Below are 4787 nucleotides of genomic sequence, written 5' to 3'. Positions count from 1 at the left end.
TTGAATTTTTTAGCGGTTTTTCGGATATGAGCTCGTACGCATTCTGCAGCGATGCTAAGGAACATTATTTGATTTTCTTCACATAATGAATGAATGGAAAAGTGTAATATAACATGCTTGATGAAAATTTAAACTGGTACATGGAGGATTATAATAATTTTCGACCGATTTTCCATTCGAAAAACACCTTGTCCTATCACTCCTTTTTGGCTAAATAGTACATGAAAAAGGTTGAAACTTTTTCATTACAGCTTTTCAAATTAACTCATGTTGGGATCATACGGACGCTTAAAAAGTCCGTAACGGATGCATAAAGGTTTTATAAGCTATGTATTAACAAAAACTAAGGCAAAACTCATCTTTCTGGTATGAAATGTTAAAAGATGAATCATAGATTACAAAAAATGGATTCTGGATGATCTCTGCAGAAATATGCGTATTTATATTTAAAATTTTTAGTTAGGCTATCATTATGAAACGGATTGTGGCAACATCGCGAGCCCAGGATACAGCAACTAGCATGATACATGCTCAGGATCAGGAGCCGAAAAATCCAACCGGAAACTGCTTCAGTTCTTGATGTTAGGAATGTGCATCGTGCATTGGAATAAAATGGGAAAATGAGCGTTATTCGATTTAAAGCTTGGAATACTTAATATTTGGCCGCATTCTTTTACTCATTGTAGCGCTCCTAGTGGTCGCTTTGCTACTCTGTGGGTGTCTTTTTAATGGTCATGGTCTTTTATTTTAGTAATAAAAATTTGCTAAAATCGAACCATACCTTACACAGTTATTGGAGATGGAACACGAAAGAAACAAACAAAATTCGGCACACTCACTATGAAAAATTCGATTTGACTGGAAAAAACCCGCGTAAAACTGCAGTTTGGCAAAAACCAGGAGAAAAATTTGACGTTTGCAATCATAGAGGGAATACGATAGTAAGGTTTTAGTTCATTGACGCAGATAAAATTGTCCGTAAACTGCTCATTTAGCATGCGATCTGCAATTGTGGTTTGAAAACGAAAGTTTTCATGACGGAAGGGTCCTTGAACGGCCGTTTGTACAAAGAAGAACGCATGGAATAGATCATTCTACCTTTTATTAAGTCTTATAAAGGTCCCGTTAAGTTCTGCCCCGACTTGGCAAGCTGCCATTAGAGCATCATTGGATCACAAATTAGTATCGGAACAACAGCATTGATTTCATACCAACAATCTTCAATCCACCAAATTGCCCACAGTATCGTCCAATACAATTATATTGGGCTATTATAGAACAAAAATTAAAGAAACAATGTAAAATGATTAAAAATCCAGCTGTAACTGGAGACTTCTTCCGCTAGTGTGCAGCAAATGATGACTCGCATAAAACCAAAAGTGCGTAAATTCATACGCAACGTGGCCCAACAATTTAATCCCATATTTTTATGGATAGCAAGATAAAATACATACAAAATGACACCTTTTCCATGTGCTTGTGTACTATTTCATGTGGCCAAATATTAAATGTTCCAAGCTTTACATTATTGCAAAAATGCATTTGAAATGCAGAACCATGTTGGGCATCTATTAGGATAGAAACAGTAACAGAGGAAACGCTTAGACTAATCAACCATTAACTATCAATGAAAAAGAATCTGCTGGTCGAATGTTATCAAATGAGAGCTGGAAGCAAACGCACATTTTGAAAATAATGGCCTTCACAAACGATGCAGCGATACACTTAAATGCACCGGAAATAATTGATTAGGAGTGGTTCGATTTTGGCTTTCAGAGCGTTTTGATCCTTTTTTCAAAGAAAAGCAAAGAACCTTGCTCGTTCAGTGTGGAAAACAATGATCAGAGCCATTAATGTGGTCAGGTTTCGGGATGACCGTGAAAAGAAACAACCTGTTCGACCGACATTTAAAGGGTGCATGTGCGTACGTGAGGTGGTAGGGCCCATTTGCTAATTTGAATATTGGCACCATTCCATTGGCAGATTTCTTACAGAGCTAGGCGCATCTTTCTGCTCCGTTTTACCAAATCGAGAACATTAGCTTTAATGACCCAACGGTGTGCAAATCTGGTTTTTGCTGGTGTTTGTATCTTTCTCTCCTTCCAAGTCGTTTTCTCAAGGTCTGCGATGACAAAGGAGATCAACCCCTTGTTTGCGAAGGGTTTGGCATATTCTGTACCGTGCAAATTCTCAAAGGTCGACGATCGACATCGGAGCAGTTCTCTTTGGGAGATAAAGAGATGCACAATTGTTAGAATTGTGGACGAAAGAAGAGCACCATTTCAGCTTACTTCAGGCAGTAAAACCCATATTTGCGGATGCCCACATGAGCTATCGCGTGTTATAGTTTGAAGCGACACTTGCACCGATTGTTTTAACATGTTTTTGTTGCATTTTAACTTAGACTGAGGCTTAAAAAAGCTGAGGCTGCGAATTCTATAGAGCATTCATGTTGTTTACTTGATCGGAAAAGGTTATAATGATATTTTTTCTTGTTCCAGGCTCTAAAACCGAAACCATCCTAAGCCATCCAGGGGCTTTTTCCAGAAGTTTGCAAACATTCAACTGGTAAGTTGAAAAGGACTCAAATAGAATTAGCATCTATCTATGTCTACAAACGGAAGGATGTTACAAAAGCTTGTTTGTTTGTTTAAGTCAATCAACCCGCTGGTTTACGTTACGTGTATGTAAGAAAAAGTAAGTGTTTTAAAACATATAGTAGCGATCATGAATGAATAATGAGCAGTGGTCTTATTGGTGATGCAATTATTTGTGTCTTCGCACTCAGATTTTACCAATCCTGCCGAGTTGTGTTGTTACAGTCAACATACACATTGCAATGGCACCAATGGCATAAAATGTTGAATATCTTCTGACATAGATGTATTTTACACGTCATCAGCCGTCAGACCGTCGTACAATAATCCCGGGATACGACATCCCCTGTGTTTTCCAAGGTTTTCCTGAGACATGATGCTCTTAAAGCATCCTACTCGCTGATTATCGACCCCTAATATATGGCCAATAGCCAGGCATAGGCCGGTAGATCACCGATTGAACTGGGAAAATCGCAAGCAAACGAAATTGTGCTGATCTTGGATTGAATAAAATGAATTCATTTTGAGAATTTCTAACTTCAAAAGAATGGCTCGAAACCCATCAACCTCGACAGCCAATCGGAAAGATCCAGCGGAATGAAAATACTGTGTGTCGGATGGGATTAGAAATGTTTTTGAGTATCGTCAGCTCCTAAACCATGATGATGAAATCATAAATAGAGATCCTTTCCAAAAAAATAACAATTTGCACCATGGATTGGTCGAAAATAAGACACAAGAAAGCATTCTTGGGAAATTGAAACAGCAGCATTCCAAGCATAATTGGCGCTCCTGTGAAAAGAGTACATATTAACACTCAGTCCTTTGATAACCTTCCCGTAAAAAATCATGTTTGACTTTCGCAAAAAAATGCTCATTCGCCAAGCAATCGCAAAATTGTTGATCCCTGGATTTAAGGACAGAATCCAAGCCATGTCTCCGTGCAAGCCATTTATCCACCTCTGGGAGCATGTTGGAGTTTTATTTGGATTATTGGTGTGTTGCAGCTATTATTTCTTGTATATTTATATTAAGCCAACACACTTATTTCGTGCTTCTGTAAAACCCAGGGTCTCTTCGTGGTTTTACGTTTATTGACTTTTCACTTTTTCAACATAAGACATAAGACAAAGAACAAAAGGCAATACACGTGAGGTCTGTTCGGCTTTTCACGATCAAAAGACAATTTTCTCGATCTATTTCCGTTCAGGTGACACACTTGACAGCTGTCATACTTTGACATCGAAAAAGTTAGGAAAGGTCTATACGTGCCGCGTTACAAAGTCGAGCTTAAGCTAGGTCTGAAATCTATCTGAAATTATCTTAAAGTATTCAATTAATTGATTCATAAAGAAAGCAAGAAGCATGAAATACAGTATGCAAAGAAAGTTTATCCACCCCTTACAAGCAACTTACATTTTGACTGATTTATCACAGAAACCTTCAGCCTAAAAATTTGTATCACATATCAATAGTTTTGTTTTTAATTCTTCTTTACTATGCTTTTTACATTTTTGAAAAATATCTCCTAGAAACAAAGATATTACAAAAACAGTGGAGCAAGGTACTGTCAAAGTATGACAGCTGTCAAGTGTGTCACCTGAACGGAAATAGATCCAGAAAATTGTCTTTTGATCGTGAAAAGCCGAACAGACCTCACGTGTACTGCCATTTGTTCTTTATCTTATGTCTTATGTTGTAAAAGTGAAAAATAAATAAAAGTAAAACCACGAAGAGACCCTGAGTTTTACAACCGGAAGGCTTTCGTTTTTTCGATGAAACTTGAAATGGATATTTCCGGTGCACAACCAAGGGTTAATGGAGTCTCAAAATGGTGGAGTGTTCGGAGGGTGCCGGGGGGTGGGGGTGGGGGTTATTTTAGCCACGACCACTTTTTTCCTCGCTACCTCTCTTTATCTGTTACATATCTATCTCGTTCTCTCTACCGGTCGAGATCGGGGACGTTCGGAATCGTTCGGGTCCTTTCTTCCCTCCGTCCCGGGCCCACAACCATCCTCGAACCAACCCCGAGTTCTCAGAAACTCTGAACCTCGAAAAAGATGTCGGCGCACACGCACAAGTCGCCGAGGAGTCGAGAGGAACGGTCATAAAACGGTCTGAACGGTCTGCCGTGGAAAATGCTTTCCAACCGATCGTGTTTGCGAGAGTTTTCGTAGTTTCCTGTTTTCC

General features: G+C 38.9%; 1 protein-coding gene across 3 annotated transcripts in view; it reads left to right on the top strand.

Moving 5' to 3' along the window:
- Window positions 1-2501: 2501 nt before the first annotated feature.
- LOC126581423 (homeotic protein Sex combs reduced) overlaps window positions 2502-4787 on the top strand; it is a 20843-nt gene continuing 18557 nt past the window's right edge. For 2 of the 3 annotated variants that reach the window (XM_050245060.1, XM_050245058.1), the window contains exon 1: window positions 4693-4787. This exon is cut by the window's right edge and continues 611 nt beyond it. The gene's annotated coding sequence lies outside the window, so the exon portion shown is untranslated. Of the gene's footprint in view, window positions 2569-4692 lie in introns of those variants that run through there. The other variant, XM_050245059.1, reaches the window with a different exon arrangement.

Source organism: Anopheles aquasalis, chromosome 2 (genome assembly GCF_943734665.1).
Source record: "Anopheles aquasalis chromosome 2, idAnoAquaMG_Q_19, whole genome shotgun sequence".
In the NCBI taxonomy this organism is placed as follows: domain Eukaryota; kingdom Metazoa; phylum Arthropoda; class Insecta; order Diptera; family Culicidae; genus Anopheles; species Anopheles aquasalis.
The sequence above is the reverse complement of the archived record's forward strand: the minus strand, read 5'-3'. Positions and strand labels throughout refer to the sequence as shown.